At 40.5% G+C, this 20,004-nt stretch overlaps 1 non-coding gene across 1 annotated transcript; it reads left to right on the top strand.

The window, feature by feature from the left end:
* The first annotated feature begins 9,778 nt into the window (after positions 1–9,778).
* On the top strand, positions 9,779–9,905 carry LOC112442443 (small nucleolar RNA SNORA11). Its single transcript, XR_003030537.1, has one exon. It is a non-coding gene; the product is annotated as a small nucleolar RNA SNORA11 (small nucleolar RNA).
* The last annotated feature ends 10,099 nt before the right edge of the window (positions 9,906–20,004 follow it).

The raw sequence follows: 20,004 nt of genomic DNA, 5'->3' as shown, positions 1-20,004 counted from the left end.
GCTAGATGGTGTTTGAGGGCAGACAAATTGCATATTATTCAAATTTGCCCGATAGTGGGCCTTAGGCAATTATTCGTTAAACGAATTTTTAATCCCCAACCCTGGGTCCAGGGCATTAATGACATCTCTACTCCAGTTCCTCAGTGATTAGACTTGCGAAACGGAAGTTTATCAAACATCAGGATCTGTGCCAAGCACCTCACTCTCCACTTGCTTTTCACTCTCTCTTCTTCCTCTCAGAGACGGGGCGTGCACAGCACCATGATCCTGCTGCTGCTGCTGCTGCTGCTGCTGCTGCTAAGTCGCTTCAGTCGTGTCTGTGCTCAATACCACGACCCATTCGTTGGTCGAGCCCGACGCCCTTCACTGCGGAGTCGCGGCCAAGCCACGTCCCCATGCCGGCCTAGAGGGGGCGTACCCATTGTTCAGCCAGAAGATCCAGGCCAAGTAATCTTGTGAGGAGCCGATCCCTGTGAATGGGAGCTGTGCCGCAGACCCTCAGAGCCGGCGCACGTCGTGCCTCGCCCCTTCGGCCCGCAGGCTCTGAGAGAGCTTGCGGACGCTCCCGCTCTTACTCGTCAGCGCCTGGGTCCGGCTAGCCTGGACCTGGCGGGCTGAGGCTGGGCGCCTGAGGTACGAGGGGCGAAGCCCGAGCCGCCGCAGCCGCTGCTGCTGCCGCTGCCTTCAGAGAGAAGCATGTCTGCAACTCGAGCTAAGAAAGTGAAGATGGCCACCAAATCATGCCCCGAGTGCGACCAACAGGTGGGCGTCGGGGGCCGGGCACCGAACACGCGGGCCAGCGGAGCGGGTGCGCGCGGGCAGGCGGCCGTTGCCTGTGGCCGTTGGCTGTGGAGAGGCCGCCTCGCCGGGGTCCTGGCGACCGAGCGAGTGGGCCGGCCCTCGGGCTCTGTGGCCACCGCGGGAGCCCCGAACCGGCCCGGCCGAGCCGAGACGTTGCCGAGGAAGCGCTCGGAACCGCGGCCCGGCCGGTGTCCACCTGGCGGCGATCAGACGGGCGAGTGTCGTGCCCTGTGGCTGGGCTGCGTGAGAGGGGGCGTGGGTTTATCCTGAGCAGACGGAGCGACCTGTCCGGAGCCTCCCCGAGTCGCCTGGCCGGCTCCGGTGACAGCGGCAGGAGTGGGGCAGTGGCCCAAGTGGAAGAGAATGGTCCCTCAGCCCCCTCCTGCCCCGACGAGAGTGCCTGATGTGCAAACTCCCAAGTCAGGGCTCCTGGCTCCCAAATCCCCCTCCTAGCACTCAGGGTTGCTTTGTTCCCATTTCAGATGTGTACGGTGGATCCCCCAAACTGTCCCCCCGCCACCTGGGCGGATGCTTAAATGTGACAGTAAGGCCTGCAGTACAATGATGCTTTCCTCTTAGACTTAAATAATTGGTGATCTATGTGCTTTTAAATAATTTGCATAATAGGAAAAGGAGTACGTCAAGGCTGTATATTGTCACCCTGCTTATTTAACTTATATGCAGAGTACATCATGAGAAACGCTGGGCTGGAAGAAGCACAAGCTGGAATCAAGATTGCCAGGAGAAATATCAATAACCTCAGATATGCAGATGACACCACCCTTATGGCAGAAAGTGAAGAGGAACTAAAAAGCCTCTTGATGAAAGTAAGAGTGGAGAGTGAAAAAGTTGGCTTAAAGCTCAACATTCAGAAAACTAAGATCATGGCATCTGGTCCCATCACTTCATGGGAAATAGATGGGGAAACAGTGGAAACAGTGTCAGACTTTATTTTTCGGGGCTCCAAAATCACTGCAGATGGTGACTACAGCCATGAAATTAAAAGACGCTTATTCCTTGGAAGGAAAGTTATGACCAACCTAGATAGCATATTCAAAAGCAGAGACATTGCCAACAAAGGTACTCTTGCCTGGAAAATCCCATGGATGGAGGAGCCTGGTAGGCTGCAGTCCATGGGGTCGCTAAGAGTCGGACATGACTGAGCGACTTCACTTTCACCTTTCACTTTCATGCATTGGAGAAGGAAATGGCAACCCACTCCTGTGTTCTTGCCTGGAGAATCCCAGGAACCAGGGAGCCTGGTGGGCTGCCGTCTATGGGGTAGCATAGAGTCGGACACGACTGAAGCCATTTAGCAGCAGCAGCAGCAGTCAGGGCTATGGTTTTCTCCTGTGGTCATGGATGGATGTGAGTTGGACTGTGAAGAAGGCTAAGCGCTGAAGAATTGATGTCTTTGAAGTGTGGTGTTGGAGAAGACTCTTGAGAGTCCCTTGGATGCAAGGAGATCCAACCAGTCCATTCTGAAGGAGATCAGCCCTGGGATTTCTTTGGAAGGATGATGCTAAAGCTGAAACTGCAGTACTTTGGCCACCTCATGCGAAGAGTTGACTCGTTGGAAAAGACTCTGCTGCTGGGAGGGATTGGGGGCAGGAGGAGAAGGGGATGACAGAGGATGAGATGGCTGATGACATCACTGACTCGATGGACGTGAGTCTCAGTGAACGCCGGGGGTTGGTGATGGACAGGGAGGCCTGGAGTGCTGCGATTCATGGGGTCGCAAAGAGTCGGACACAACTGAGCGACTGAACTGAACTGAATAGTCATTAATTTGGTCTAGTTTTTAGTAGACGCTTTAAAATACTAAGTCCCCATTAAAGTCCTATTTTTCTGAGTTCTCTCCTCTTATAATGTCGCATATTCTTCTAACTTTTTAAGAGGTGAATTTGCCTTATGTGGTTTCTTGAACTTTTAATATCTGCTTTCTAAACTAAATTCATTAGGTCATGCAGTGGCTTTATGATTGCTGTTGATCTGGGGTTCAGATCGACATTTAAACTTAAAAGCTCTCAGCTATGACAGTAAACACTGCATGTGGTGAGAACAGCATTAGAATCGTGGTCAGTAAGGATCCTCACAGCATTCCTGAGGCTTTCTCTGCTTTCCTAAGTGACAGCCCAGGTGTAAAGAAGAAGAAAAAAAGCTCATGCCAGTGGTTGCAAGTTGTCATGGCTTGGTAATTTCATGTTTCTTAGCCCATGAGCAAGGCCTTGACTTCCAAGGTTTTCCAAAGAATGGAATGATTATACTGCATTTAGGGAAGCCCAAAGCTGTGGCTTCTCACCAGGAGCCTTCCAGTCCAGATGCCAGCAAAGGGTCAGTTTTACTTTAAGCAGGATTGCTTATTAACACTGCTGCCATTCCATCTTTATTGGGCTGATAGGGTTAGAGGGATAGAAAGGTAACCAAAGGTATTTTTTCTCATGATGCAGTTTTGTTTACCCCTTACTAATGTGTTATACATAACCTAATGGAAAAAAATTTTTTACTGACTCCTATATGTATAAAATTTGATTATTCTTAACTAGAAAAAGTAATTCATTTCAAGCTCTCTCAATTAAAACCATTTGTAAGACATCTTTTATGCCAAAATGCAGACCTTAATATATGTTTCTTTTAAAATTATTACTTCTTTTTTTACTTTCTCTCTGAGCAAGAGAAATTTACTGCTTCTATTTTCTCTCAGCAGTGCTTTATTGTTTTCAATGTATAGATTTTATACATATTTGTGAAGTTTATCGTTGTGAATTTAATTTTTTGGATGCTACTATAAGTGGAATTGTTTTAAATTTTTCATTTTATCAATGTTCATTAATTATATATAGAAATAAAATTTATTTTTTAATTGAAAAATATAAAATTCACCATATAAACCATTTTAAAGTATATATATACTTCAGTGGCATAATATATTCACAGTATGGTATAACCATCACCACTGTCTAGTTCTAGAATATTTTCATCATTTCAAAATGAGACCCTGTTTTCAATTAAGCACTCGCTTCCTGATTCATGCTCCTTCTAGTCCCTAGTAACTACGAATTTGCTTTCTGTTTCTGTAGATTTGCCTATTATTGATATTTCATATAAATGGAGTCATGCAATGTGTCCTTTGATATCTGACTTCTTTCATTTAGTTTATCCATATTGTACTATATATCAGTACTTTGTTCTTTTTTATGGCCAAATGACATTCCATTGTATGGATAGTTCACATTTTGTTAATCCATTCGGCAGTTGATGGACATTTTGGTGGTTTCCACCTTTCGCTTATTGTGAATAGTGCTGCTGTTAATATTCATGCCCAATTGTGTGTGTGTTTAATATATTCTTTCTAGGGCATTACTACTCAATTTTTGTTTTTTGGCTGCGCCGCGTGGCTTATAGGATCTCAATTCCCCAACCAGGGATTGAATCTGGACCATGGCAGTGAAAGTGCTGAATCCTAACCAGTAGACCACCAGGGAACTCCCACAAGTTTTAACATCTGTTTTCATTTATTATATTCCCATGAATGAAGCAGCATGATCATACTGTAATTCTGCATTTAACTTATTGAGGAACTGCCAAACTGTCATTCACAGGAGTTGTTGCATTTTATATTCCCACCAACATCATATGAAAGTTCTAATTTTCCCACATCCTCACTCATACTTGTTATTTTTCATTTTTTAAAAGAATTAGTGTAGTTTGACACCAAAAAAAAAGAAGGAAAATTGTCATGTTCAAAAAGCTTTAAGCTGCAGTGTTGGCTCTTTACAACCATAACCAAATCCAACAATGGAGAAAAATGGATACTATGATATTTTCCTAGTTCTGGAGGTTCCTCTGAAATGTAATTTCCTAGAGCTTCTTATTAATTTAACAAATATTTATTACATACTTGCTTTGTGTCAGAGACTGTTCCAGTTCAGGAAATAAAACAGTGAATAAAAGAGACAAATAGTCCTTTCTGCTTGGGGAGGTGGGATTAGAATAGTCATCCTAGTACATGTGAACTGGGATGTCATTGTGGTTTGCATTTCCCTAATAAAGACATTGAACATCTTTTCATGTGTTTCTTGGTCATTTATATTTGTTCCTTGGAGAAATATCTATTCAGGTTCATCGCCCATTTTTTTAAAAATTAATTTTATTTATTTTTGGCTGCACAGGCTTTTTTCTAGTTGCAGCAAACAGGGACTACTCTTCAGTAGTGGTGCTCAGGCTTCTCTTGAGGTGGCTTCTTGTGGGGCACAGGCTCTAGGGTGTGTGCGCTTCAGTAGTTGTAGTACATGGGTTCAGTAGTCGTGATTCCCAGGCTCTGGAGCACAGGCTCAATAGTAGTGGCACACAGGCTTACTTGCTTTGCAGCATGTGGGGTCCTTCTGGATCAGGGATCCAACTTGTGTCTCCTGCATTTGCAGGCAGATTCTTTACCACTGAGCCACCAGGAAAGCCCTCATTGCCAATTTTTATATGACTTGTCATTTGGGTTGTTTTATTTGAGTTCTAAGTGGTTTTGTATATCCTGGATACTAGATCCTTCAGTTCAGTTCAGTTCAGTTGCTCAGTCATGTCTGACTCTTTGCAACCCCATGGACTGTAGTACGCCAGGCTTCCCTGTCCACCACCAACTCCTGGAGCTTGCTCAAACTCATGTCTATCAAGTCAGTGATGCCATCCAACCATCTCATCCTCTGTTGTCCCCTTCTCCTCCTGCCTTCTATCTTTCCCAGGATCAGGGTCTTTTCCAAAGAGTCAGTTCTTCTCATCAGGTGGCCAAAGTATTGGAGTTTCAGCTTGAACATCAGTCCTTCCAAATAACACTCAGGACTGATTTCCTTTAGGATGGACTCGTTGGATCTCCTTGCAGTCCAAGGGACTCTCAAGAGTCTTCTCCAACACCACAGTTCAAAAGCATTAGTTCTTTGGTGCTCAGCTTTCTTTATGGTCCAACTCTCACATACATGACTACTAGAAAAACCATAGCTTTGACTAGACGGATCTTTGTTGACAAAGTAATGTCTCTGCTTTTTAATATGCTGTCTAGGTTGGTCATAGCTTTTCTTTCAAGGAACAAGTGTCTTTGAATTTCATGGTTGCAGTCACCATCTGCTGTGAATTTAGAGCCCAAGAAAATAAAGTCTATCACTGTTTCCATTGTTTCCACATCTATTTGCCATGAAGTGATAGGACCCGATGCCATGATCTTCATTTTTTGATTGTTGAGTTTTAAGCCAGCTTTTTTACTCTCCTCTTTCACTGTCATCAAGAGGCTCTTTAGTTCCTCTTTGCTTTCTGCCATAAGGGTGGTGTCATCTGCATATCTGAGCTTATTGATATTTCTCCCAGCAATCTTGATTCCAGCCTGTGCTTCATCCAGCCCAGCATTTTGTATAATGTACTCTGGTGCTGCTGCTGCTGCTAAGTCACTTCAGTCGTGCCCGACTCTGTGCGACCCCAAAGACGGCAGCCTACCAGGCTTCCCCGTGCCTGGGATTCTCCAGGCAACTGGAGTAGGTTGCCATTTCCTTCTCCAATGCATGAAAGTGAAAAGTGAAAGTAAAGTCGCTCAGTCGTATCCGACTCTTAGCGTCCCTATGGACTGCAGCCTACCAGGCTCCTCTGTCCATGGGATTTTCAAGCTAAATAAGCAGGGTGACAATATAGAGCCTTACCGTACTCCTTTCATAATTTGGAACCAGTCTGTTCCGTGTCTGGTTCTAACTGTTGCTTCTTGACCTGCATACAGATTTCTCAGGAAGCAGGTAAGGTGATCTGGTATTCCCATCTCTTTAAGAATTTTCCACAGTTTGTTGTGATCCACACAGTCAAAGTCTTTAGTGTAGAAGTAGATGTTTTTCTGAATTCTCTTGCTTTTTCTATGATCCATTTGAGCTCTGGTTCCTCTGCCTTTTCTAAATTCAGCTTGAACATCTGGAAGTTCTCGGTTCATGTACTGTTGAAGCCTCACTTGGAGAATTTTGAGCATTACTTTGCTAGCGTGTGAGATGAGTGACTTATCAGACATGATTTGCAAATATTTGCTAATACCCATTATGTGGGTTGTCTTTTTACTCTCTTGATGGTACCCTTTGATGCACAAAAGTTTTTCATTTTGATGTAGTCCAATATGTGTATTTTTTTCTTTCATTGCTTGTGCTTTTTGGTGCCGGCACCAAGAAACTATTGTCTGACCCAACATTATAAAGATTTACCCTTTCTCTCATCTAAGAGTTTTACAGTTTTTGTTGTTATATGTATGTCCTTGATTCATTCTGAGTTGATTTTTGTATATGGTGTGAGGTAAGAGTTCAACTTCATTCTGTTATATGTGCATATTTCACTGTTCTAGCATCTTTAGTTGAGACTAGTTTTTCCTCATTGTGCGGTCTTGGCACCATTGTCGAAAGTCAGTTGACAGATTAATGCATTTATTTCTGAACTCTCAATTCTATTCCATTGATCTATATGTCTGTTCTTATTGCCAGCATTACACTCTTTAGTTTTTCTTTTCTTACTGATACACAGGATTCTTTTAAAGACTGTTTAAAAAAATTGAAATATAGTTGATTTACAATGTTGTGTTAGTTTCAGGTATACAGCAAAGTGATTCAGGTGTATGTGTGTGTATATTTATATATCTTTTTTCAGATTTTCCCATTATAGGTTATTGCAAAATATTGAATATAGTCCTTGTGCTATACAGTAGGTCCTTGTTTTTTTTTTATTTTATATATAGTTATGTGTATCTGTTCATCACAAACTTCTAATTTTTCCCCCTTCCCTTTTTGGTATCTTTCAGTTTATTTTCTACGTCTGTGAGTTTGTTTCTGTTTTGTAAATAAGTTCATTTTGTATCATTTTTTTAAGATTCCACAAATAAGTGGCATCATATAGTATTTGTCTTTCTCTGATTTACTCTACTTCATATGATAATTTTTAGGTCCATCCATGTTGCTGATAATTCTATTTTAGGAGGAGTATTACCACATCTTTATCCATTCATCAATTAATGGACACTTAGGTTGCTTCCATGTCTTCACTATTGTACATAGCACAGCTATAAACATAGGGGTACATGTATCTTTTCGAATTAGAGTGTTGTTTGGGTGTGTATGCCCAGGAATGGGATTGCTGGATCATATGGTAACTCTAGATTTTGAGGTCCCTCCACACTGTTTTCCATTATGTTTACATTCCCACCGAAACTGTTAAGAGGATTCACTTTTCTCCACATCCTCTCCAGCATTTATTGTTTGTAGATTTTTTTGATGATGGCCATTCTAACTGTGAGGTGTTACCTCACTGTAGTTTTGATTTGCATTTCTCTTAACACTTAGCAACGCTGAGCATCTTTTCAGGTGCCTGTATTGGCCATCTGTATATCTTCTTTGGAGAAATATCTATTTAGGTCTTCTGCTCATTTATTCAGAGAAGGTGATGGCACCCCACTCCAGTACTCTTGCCTGGAAAATCCCATGGATGGAGGAGCCTGGTAGGCTGCAGTCCATGGGGTCACGAAGAGTCAGACATGACTGAGTGACTTAACTTTCACTTTTCACTTTCATGCATAGGAGAAGGAAATGGCAACCCACTCCAGTGTTCTTGCCTGGAGAATCCCAGGGACGGGGTAGCCTGGTGGGCTGCCATCTATGGGGTCGCACAGAGTTGGACACGACTGAAGTGACTTAGCAGCAGCAGCCCATTTATTAATTGAATTGTTTGTTTTTTTGATATTGAGCTGTAGGAGCTGTTTATGTATTCTGGAAATTAAGCCCTTGTCAGTCACATTATTTGCAAATATTTTCTCCCATTCCATAGGTTGTCTTTTCATTTTGTTTACAGTTTTCTGTGCAAAAGCTTGTATATTTGATTAGGTCCCATTTGTTTACATTTGCTTTTATTTCTATTGCCTTGGAAGGCTGATCTAAGAAATGTCAGAGAATATTTTGCGTATGTTTTCTTCTAGGAATTTTATGGTGTCATGTCTTATATTTAAGTCTTTAAGCCATTTTGAGTTTGTGTTTGTGAGGGAGTGTTCTAACTTCATTGATTTACGTGTGACTGTCCCGCTTTTCCAACCCTACTTGCTGAAGAGACTGTCTTTTCTACATTGTATATTCTTGTCTCCTTTGTCTAGAATTAATTTTTAAAGACTTTTTAATTGAGGTGTAATTAAGGGAGGATGGGCAATATAGGGGTAGGAGATTAAGAACTACAAGCTGTCATGTATAAATAAGCTAAAAGGATATATTGTATAATGGCATATAGACAGTATTTTATAACTACTGTAAATGGAGTACAACCTTTAAAAATTTTGTATCACTATTTTATTATATACATGTAGCATATAACATTGTACATCAACTATAATTCAGTTTTAGAAATTAAGGTGTAATAGTGTATAATATACATAATTATGATTACATGTTGTTTAGTTGCTAGGTCGTGTCCAACTCTTTTGTGACCCTATGGACTGTAGGCTGCCAGGCTCCTCTGTTCATGGGATTTCCAAGGCAAAAAGACTGGAGTGGGTAGCCATTTCTTTCTCTAGGGGATCTTCTGGACTCAGGGATCAAACCCCTGTCTCCTGCATTGGCAGGCGGATTCTTTACCACTGAGCCACCAGGAAGTCATATATATTACAAACATAATTATAAATTTAATATATAATTTTGGAGAAAATAATTGCAAATGATATGACTGACAAAGGCTTAATTTCCAGAATATATAAACAGCTTATCCAACTCAAGAACAAAAAAAGAAGCAACCCAGTGAAAAATAGGGAGAAGACCTAAGTAGATATTTTTCCAAGAAAGACATACAGATGGCCAATAGGCACATGAAAAGATGCTTATAATCACTAATTATTAGAGAGATGCAAATCAAAACTACAATGAGGTACCACCTCACTTTAGTCAGAATGGCCATCATTTAGAAGTCTGGGGTAGGGGACTTTTAGCTTTTAGCTACTCTGTAGCTCAGAGTAGGGGGCCTGAAGAAATGGCTCCTTTGTTTACAACACACCCAACAGGAATCTGGGTTCATTGTAACAAGAGGCACAAAATTTCTGGCCTTCTATGAATGAGTATCCAACACATGTCCCCCTGTACCTCCACGTGGCTGCTGGGCAGGACCAGTGGGACAGGGCTCAATATTTGAAGGAAAGCTACAATATTTAGTAGGTGAGTTTGCCACCTAGAGTCTATTTGGCCCATACATGGGTATGCCATGAGCGATCTTACAGACATAAAAGCTTTGAACCTCTCTGTTTAAGGGAAAAGAAAGAAAAAAAAATAGGTTCTATATGCTATTCTGGAAAAGACAAAACTATGGAGACAATAAAAAGATCAGTGCCAGGAGTTTGAGGGGAGTGAAGGGGAGATGAATACACAGATACAGAAGTTTCTACGAGCAGTGAAAATACTTTGAATGACATTATAATGATGGTTATATGTCATCAAAGTTTTGTCCAAATCCATAGAACGTGGAACACTATTCATTTCATTAAAGGGAAACCTAAAGGTGAATTGTGGACTTTGACTTTGGTGCTATGTGTCAATGTAGTTCATCCTTGTTTTTTTTTTTTTAAAGGTACTAATCTGTTGATATTGGTTGTGCATGTGAGGAGAGGGGTGATATGGGGAATTTGCCTTCCTGTCAGTTTTGTTGTAAACCTAAAACTTCTTTTAAAAAGTCTCAAAAAAATTAACATTCAGGATAGAAGTTTTTGGCAAAACTTTTGTTTCACTTTTATAAATATATGCATATTATATGTGTGTATGTGTTTGTTGGATGGTGATTTTTTTTTAAACATCAAAAAATTTCTAGGCCACTGTAGTTAAATTATACTGGCAAATAAAATCACAAATTAACCTAAAAAAAAAAGTCTACAAGTAATAAATGTAAGAGAAGGTGTGGAGAAAAGGGAACACTATGGTTTGGAATGTAAAGTGGTACAGCTACTGTGGACAACAGTGTAGAGGTTCCTCAAAAACTAAAAACAGAATTACCATATGATCCAGCAAGCCCACTCTTGGGCATATAGCCAGATAAAACTATAATTTGAGAAGATACCTGAACCCCTATGTTTATTGTAGCACTATAAACATGGAAGCAACCTAAGTATCCATCAACAGATGAATGGGTAAAGAAGATGTGGTATATCTATACCATGGAATATTACTCATTCTAAAAAAGTATGAAATAATGACATTTCCTGCAACATGGATGGATCTAGGGATTATCATACTAAACGAAGTAAGTCAGAGAAATACAAATACCATATGATATCACTTGTATGTGGAATCTGAAATACAACACAGATGAACATATCTATGAAACAGAAACAGATTCACAGACGTGGAGAACAGACTTATAGTTGCCAACAGGAGAAGGATTGGGAGTCTGGAATTAGCAGGTGCAAACTGGTGTATATATAATGTATATATATATATAATGGATTAACAACAAGGTCTTCCTGTGTAGCACAGGGAGCTATATTCAATTTCCTGTGATAAACCATAATAGAAAAGAATATGAAAAATAATGTATATGTATAACTGAATTACTTTGCTGTACAGCAGAAATTAACATTGTGAATCAACTATAATAAATATTTTAAAAATTGATGTAATGTTATATTAGTTATGTGAATTAGTAATAGCACTGGGTTAGTTTCAGGTGTATAATATAATGATTTGGTATTTGTATATATTTTGAAATGAACACACAGTAAGACTTTATTTATAGCAGTTTTAGGTTCAACCAAGTTGAGAAGACGATACAGAGATTTCTTATATATCCTTTGCCCTCCCACATGCATAGCCTCCTTCATGATTGCATCTTCCACTAGACTGGTAAATTTGTTAAAATTGATGACTCTACATTGACACATCATTGCCACCTGAAGTCCATAGTTTACATTATGGTTCACTCTTGGTGTTGTACATTCTGTGTGTGAATAAATATATAATGACATGTACCACCATTACATATATAATAAATATAATAAATATATAATGACATGTACCACCATTACTGTGGAAAATTCTGAAAGAGATGGGAATACCAGACCACCTGACTTGCCTCTTGAGAAACCTATATGCAGGTCAGGAAGCAACAGAACTGGACATGGAGCAACAGACTGGTTCCAAATTGGGAAAGGAGTACGTCAAGGCTGTATATTACTCTGCTTATTTAACTTATATGCAGAGTACATCATGAGAAACGCTGGGCTGGAAGAAGCACAGCTGGAATCAAGATTGCCAGGAGAAATATCAATAACCTCAGATATGCAGATGACACCACCCTTATGGCAGAAAGTGAAGAGGAACTAAAACGGCTCTTGATGAAAGTAAGAGTGGAGAGTGAAAAAGTTGGCTTAAAGCTCAATATTCAGAAAACTAAGATCATGGCATCTGGTCCCATCACTTCATGGGAAATAGATGGGGAAACAATGGAAACAGTGTCAGACTTTACTTTTTGGGGCTCCAAAATCACTGCAGATGGTGATTGCAGCCATGAAATTAAGATGCTTACTCCTTGGAAGGAGAGTTATGGCCAACCTCGATAGTATATTCAAAAGCAGAGACATTACTTTGCCAACAAAGGTCCGTCTAGTCAAGGCTATGGTTTTTCCAGTGGTCATGTATGGACGTGAGAGTTGGACTGTGAAGAAAGCTGAGTGCCGAAGAATTGATGCTTTTGAACTGTGGTGTTGGAGAAGACTCTTGAGAGTCCCTTGGACTGCAAGGAGATCTAACCAGTCCATCCTAAAGGAGATCAATCCTTCGTGTTCATTGGAAGGAATGATGCTAAAGCTGAAACTCCAATACTTTGGCCACCTCATGCGAAGAGTTGACTCATTGGAAAAAACCCTGATGCTGGGAGGGATTGGGGGCAGGAGGAGAAGGGGACGACAGAGGATGAGATGGCTGGATGGCATCACCGACTCGATGGACATGAGTTTGGGTAGACTCCAGGAGTTGGTGATGGACAGGGAGGCCTGGAGGAGGAGGGTGGTGATGGACAGGAGGCCTGTGATTCATGGGGTCGCAAAGAGTTGGACACGACTGAGCGACTGAACTGAACTGAAAAACCATTACAATATCACAGACTATTTTCACTGTCCTAAAAATCCTCTGTGTTTTGCCTGTTCATCCCTCCTTTCCCGTGATCCCTGGGAACCACTGATGTGTTTACCATCTCCTTAGTTCTGCCTTTTCCAGAATGTCAGATAGTTGGAATCATACTGGGTGTAACCTTTTCAGATTGGCTTCTTTCACTTAGTAATATCTCTTTAAGCTTCCTCCATGTCTTTTCAGGGCTGGATAGCTCTTTTTTTTTTTTTTTTAAAGAATAATATTCCATTTTCCGGAAGTTCCACAGTTTATCCATTTGCCTACTGAGGGACATCTTGATTGTGTCCAAGTTTGGGCAACTATGAATTAAGCTGTTTTAAACATTGTGTTCAGGTTTCTGTGTGGATATAAGTTTTTAACTGTTTCAGTTGAATATCAGGAAGCATAATTTCTGGACTGTAAGATAAGAGTGTGTTTAGATGCGTAAGAAATTGCCGAACTGTCTTCTAACGTGGCTGTAGCATTTTGCATTCACACCAACAATGAATAAGTGTTCCCATTGCTTTACGTCCTTGTCAGCCTTTGGTGTTGTCAGTGTTCCCGATTCTGGCTAGTCTAATAGATGTGTACTGGAGTCTTAGGAAACATTACTATGAAAAAAGTGAGACAAAATTCCAGCTGAGCTATTTAAAATCTAAAAAATGATGCTGTTAAAGTGCTTCACTCAGTATGTCAGCAAATTTGGAAAACTCAGCAGTGGCCACAGGACTGGAAGAGATCAGTTTTCATTCCAGTCCCAAAGAAGGGCAATGCCAAAAATGTTCAAACTACCGTACAATTGTGTTCACTTCACATGCTAGCAAGGTTATGCTCAAAATCCTTCCAGTTAGGTTTAAGCAGTACATGAACTGAGAACTTCCAAATGTACAGGCTGGGCTTCAAAGAGGCAGAGAAATCAGAGAACAAATTGCCAACATTTGTTGGGTCATGGAGAAAGCAAGGGAGTTCCAAAAAAACATCTAATTATGCTTCAATGACTATGCTAAAACTTTGACCATGTGAATCTCAACAAACTGTGGAAAATTCTTAGAGATGGGAGTACCAGATCACCTAACCTGTGTCCTGAGAAACTGTATGTGGGTCAAGAAGCAACTGGACATGGAACAACTGACTGGTTCAAAATTGGGAAAGGAATACAATGAGGCTGTATATTATCACCCTGCTTTATTTAACTTACATGCAGAGTACACCATGCAAAATGCTGAGCTGGATGAATCACAAGCTGGAATCATGATCACTGGGAGAAATATGAACAGCCTCATATTTAGGTGATACTACTCTAATGGCAGAAAGTGAAGAACTAAGAGCCTCTTGAGGGTGAAAGAGGAGAGTGAAAAAGCTGTCTTAAAACTCAACATTCAAAAAACTAAGATCATGGTATCCAGTCCCATCACTTCATGGCAAATAGATGGGGAAAAAGTGGAAATAGTGACAGAGACCATGTTCTTGGGGTCTAAAATCACTGTGGATGGTGACTGTAGCCACGAAAATAAAAAACACTTGCTCCATGTGTAAAGTTGTCTCTTGGGTTATTGGAAGAGGGTGTTTGCTATGACTAGTGTGTTCTCTTGGCAAAACTCTGTTAGCCTTTTCCCTGCTTCATTTTGTACTCCAAGGCCAAACTTGCCTGTTACTCCAGGTCTCTTGATTTCCTACTTTTGCATTCCAATCTCCTACACTGTAAAGTAGATCTTTTTTTGGTGTTAGTTCTAGAAGGTCTTGTAGGTCTTCACAGAACTGGTCAACTTCAGCTTCTTCAGCATCAGTGGTTGGGGCATAGACTTGAATTACTGTGATGTTGAATCGTTTGCCTTGGAAACAAACAGATCATTCTGTTGTTTTTGAGACTGCACCCAAGTACTACATTCCGGACTCTTTTTTGTTGCTTATGAGGGCTACTGCATTTCTTATATGGGATTCTTGCCCACAGTAGTAGATATAATGGTCATCTGAACTAAATTCACCCATTCCCGTCCATTTTAGTTCACTGATAGGTCCTAAGATGTTAATGTTCAATCTTGCCATCTCCTGCTTGACCACATCCAATTTTCCTTGATTCATGGATCTAACATTTCAGGTTCCTATGCAATATTGTTCTTTACAGCATCAGACTTTACTTTCACACCAGACACATCCATAGCTAAATGTCTTTTCTGCTTTTGCCCAGCCACTTCATTCTTCTGAGCTGTTAGTAATTGCCCTCTGCTCTTCTTCAGTAGCTTGTTGGATACCTTCCAACCTGTGGGGCTCATCTTCCAGTGTCATACTTTTGCCTTTTCATACTGTCTCTGGGGTTCTCCAGGCAAGAATACTGGAGTGGATTGCAATTTCCTTCTTGAGTGGACCATGTTTTGTCAGAACTCTTCACTATGACCCATCCATTTTGGGTCCCCTGCACAGCATGGCTCATAGCTTCATTCAATTATGCAAGTCCCTTTGCCGTGATAAGGCTGCAATCCATGAAGGGGATTGACTCTCTTGGCAGTGTTCAAATAAGCATAATATCATTTTGGCTTTTTGAGCTTTTGAAGACAACACATTTCTCATTTATAAATTTTACTTAAGCCTATTTATGCTATTACTTACAGATACTTTGAATGGAGATTTTATAACAAAATGCTCTGAAATTTTGTCCAGGTTGAAAAAAACATGCAGTCCCCTTATGTCTTGGTGCTCGCATGGTTCACTGAACCCAAGGTAGATAAGGTGCGACTGGGGAAGCTGGAAGAAGACTCGAGGAGCTGTGGGGACTGCAGACATGTTTATTCTCTCTGGGCAACAGCAGCCAGGAGTCCTCAAATAGCACTGATATACTAAGAACAAAAGTGGCCCATGGTCAAGTGGGTGTGCAGGCACAGTGCTCCAGCTGCTACATAACCATGCAAGGTCAGCAACGTTGTTTACAGAACATAGGTAAGAGGGCGTGAGGGAGTGGGGCAGGAGAGCCTGACTGATGCCATGTTGCCTAAATACTTTCCCCACACCTTAGTTCCCCCAAAGACCTCTTCACTGCAGAGGCTTTAGCAACTTCTTCCTTTGCTGCCTAAAGTCTCTTGGCTACCCATTATGGCCATAAATTGTCTGGAAACTTTTGATGCAAGAAGTTGCCCTCCTTGATCCTATGCTATACACCATTAGTAGTAATTGTTGGCTACATACTGATTTTACTGGAAAATCTGATAGGTCCTAAGACCATGACCCTTCCTCCTCAGATGCCTATTATGCCTTAGGTCATGGAAGTACTCAGTACGTCATCAAGGCTTCCTTCCCAAAACAAAAGCAGTACAGTATAGTTAAACCTGAGCCTCTGGCATATTCCACCTAGAGGGGGGATTGGTCTCCCTCGTCCTCAGTCCTTTGCTAGATGCCATAGTGCTGGAGAATGTCGCCCTTCTATTGGACCTTTTAGATACTTGGGGAGCCCCGAGAATCAACTGAGTGAATGTTAAAAGGAGTTTGTACAGTTTGGATGGCATCACAGTTGATGGAGCCCATGGGAAAGCTGTTGCTATTAATTCCTTAAGCAGGATGTTTCCTGATCAAGGGCAGGATCTGAGGGTTGGCACTCCTGGCCAAACTCCACACAGTTATCTTAGTACTATATGCTCTACTCAACAGTCAATTCTCTCTCACATTTTTCTGACTCTTGAGCCATGGCCAATAGTTGGTGGTCTGGTCCTGCCAGTGACAGCAACAACAACTTACCCAAGGTTAATCCTTTAGGTAAAAAGAACTCTGGGAACCTCTTGCCTTACAAGACACCCAGTATTAACCAAATATTTCTGTGCATGTGCTAAAGCCACAGAAGCCTCATCAAGACATTCTTTATCTCTTTTGGAGTTCCAGATATTATCCATAGTGACCAAGGCACTCATTTCACTTCTCAAAATATACAATGCTGAGCTGCTGAACGTGGCATTCAGTGGAACTCTCATCTTTATTACTCTCAAGCTGCCAACCTCATATAGTGCCAAAATAGCTTAATTAAAGAAGTTCACATTCAATTAAGTGAAATGTCACCAGTTAAGTATGAGGAGTGAATTGTAATAAAACACCTGACTTTGATTTTGATACTTGATCACTAACACATTTGAAACCCTAGCACTTCTATCCATTTCTGTCCTATATCTGGGGAAGTTGATGAGAAAGCTCAGATGCTTTCTTCTTTAATGAACAGAAAGTTCAAGCCATGTAAGCCACAGCTGCTCACATACAGAAACCCTCACCCCAGTCCCTTTCCCTAACTACAGTAAAAACAGGACCAATTTCTTTGCCTTGCTCTCTCAAACCATTTTAGACCTCCTTAGGAGCCTTCCCTGCTCTCCCCAAAAAGACACATTATGAAACCCTTTACATACCTTCCAGGTACTGGACGGTATCATCAGGGTCAACATCTGAACCAAATTTTGGATAATAGGTCCTTTCATCTCTGTAGGGTAAGCACAGTGCTAGAAAGAGGATTTTTTTCAACAAGTGGTGGTGTAGTGGATAGAACATGCAAAAACTAAAAAAAAAAAAAAAGAACATTTTTCCCCACTTGTTTTTGTTGTGGTGAGATACATATGACATAAAATTTATCATCTTAACCATTTTAATTATAACTGTACATTTTAAGTTAAATTTTAAACTATGAAGCTTCTAGAATAATGTTTATGAACATAAGTTAGGCAAACGTTTGTTAATTACACACCAAAAGCATGATCCATAAAAGAAAAATTGATAAAATGATAAATTTGACTTCATCAAAATTAAAACTCCTGCTTTTTGAAAGACACCGATAGAGGACTTGTATCCAAAATAAAGGACTCTCAAAGCTCAATAATAAGAACATCTAATTAAAACATGGGCAAAAGTTTAAATAGATGTTATACCAAAGTAGACATATAGATGGCAATAAGCACATGAAAAAAATGTTCAACATAATTAGTCGTGTGGGATATGCATATTACCATAATGAAACCCCACTACCCCACTAGAATAGCTGAAATTAAAAACTGAACCTACCAAGTGTTGCTGAGGATGCTGAGGAACTGGAACTCTCATACACTGCTGGTGGTGATGTAAAGTAGTACACTTTCGAAAGTAGTTCTGCAGTTTTCTTAGAAAGTTAAATATTTACCTACTATATAATCCAGGAGTAGGAAATGGCAACCCATTCCAGTATTCTTGCCTGGAAAATTCCATGGACGGAGGAGGTGTGCTCCAGTATCCTTGCATGGAAAATTCCATGGACAGAGGAGCCTGGCAGGCTACAGCCCTGGCATTGCAAAGAGTTGGACACGACTGAGTGACTGGGCACACATATAATCCAACCACTAGACATTTATTCAAGAGGAAAGAAAGTATGTCTGTACAAGGACATGTGTTTGCTGTATTCATAGCAGCTTTATTTGTAATAGCTAAAAACTGGAAATAGTCTATATGTACATCAGCAAGTTGATGGATAAACAAATGATGATATATCCTTACATGGAAGAGTATTTACCAATGAACTTATTACATGGAACACTATGGATAAATCTCAAAATAGTTATGCTGAGTGAAAGAGGCTAAACAAAAAAAAGAGCATATACTTATGATTCCACTTATATATAACTTTAGAAAATTCAAACTAATCTGTAGTGACAGAAAGCTGGTCAGTAGTTACCTGGGGATGTCCTGAGGTGACAATGTATGGTAAAAAGTAGAGCTAGTGAATTAACCAATTTATAAATATCTTTGTTATAACTGATTTGAATAAACAGCATCTTGGACATGGAATTGTTAAACCATGTCTGAGAAATGTATGTCAGGACTTGTCCATTTAGTTTGGCAGCAGAGGGGCAGAAGGAAGTGTAAAGGGAGAGATGTATGTGGATGTGTTCATGTTTATATTTTAATGAAAACCACTGTTGTGTGTGCATCTCTTGGCTGTACTGTAGGAATGCACTTTTAAGTAATTCGGTGGAAACACCTGTTTGCTAATACTTGAATAATTTAGATTGGATAATGAAGCATCTTAGAAGCATTTACTTTATGTACTCTGTTGCTTTATGTCTCATTTTTAACTGAACATTCAGGGAATGCGGTATATTAATAACAATTCTGCCAATATCTTTATCTAGAGGCCTATTGCCATTTTTGTCTTTTCTGAAATTTTTGTCACCAGAAGGCAGGAAATGCAGGATTACAATTTTTTTCCTTCCAGGTTGACTTGATGTAGTGTAATCTTGGTTATCGAAATACTCATAGCTTTGGGACTTTGAAATGATAAATATTCATGATGTGTGAAACAGCATGATACATAACTATAGGATCTTAATTACATAAAAATGGATGCTTAGTTGTGAAAATACACAGTGAGACCCGGAAGGACACGTCAAATGGTAAACTGCTTGTGATTATGAATGACTTTGTTTTTTGTTTCTCGTGTTTTTTTATTTCCTATTATGCACATGTTACTTTTAAGAAATGTTATTTTAAAAACTTTAAAAAAAGGGAAGGGCAAGAGGGGAGGTTACAAAGGGACATGAGGAAATTTTGGGGGATGATAGATGTATTTATTGTCTTGATTGTGATGGCTTCATGGGTATATACACATGTCAAAACATATCAAACTGTACATTTTAAATGTATGTATTTTATTGTATGTTTGTTATACCTTAGTGAAGTTGTTAAAGTGATAGGTTTTTGTTTTTTTTTTTTTTTTTTCACTTAAAAAATGTGTAAAAATCGAGGCTGGCAGGAAGACTGTGGAGCAGCTGGGAGCTCGCCTGACTCCCAGGACTGCCTCCATCATCATTCAGCACTCTCATCTTGAACTGTAAACTCTTTCCTGGAAGAAGATCAAGTCTTCAGAGAGAACAAGATGGCGGAAGAGTAGGTGGACATGGAGTACATCTCTCTCCACAGATACATCAGGAATACACCTTCAGACACAGAAGTGCATGCCGAACACCAGCTGAGAGAGGACAGGAGTACCTGACCAGTGGAAAAGAACCACTCAAAACTCAGTAGGATGAAGGAACTAGGGGAAAAACAGGAGTGTTAGTAGGACTGGACCTGCCCTCAGAGGGTG

This window comes from Bos taurus, chromosome 18 (genome assembly GCF_002263795.3).
Source record: "Bos taurus isolate L1 Dominette 01449 registration number 42190680 breed Hereford chromosome 18, ARS-UCD2.0, whole genome shotgun sequence".
Taxonomy (NCBI): domain Eukaryota; kingdom Metazoa; phylum Chordata; class Mammalia; order Artiodactyla; family Bovidae; genus Bos; species Bos taurus.
The sequence above is the reverse complement of the archived record's forward strand: the minus strand, read 5'-3'. Positions and strand labels throughout refer to the sequence as shown.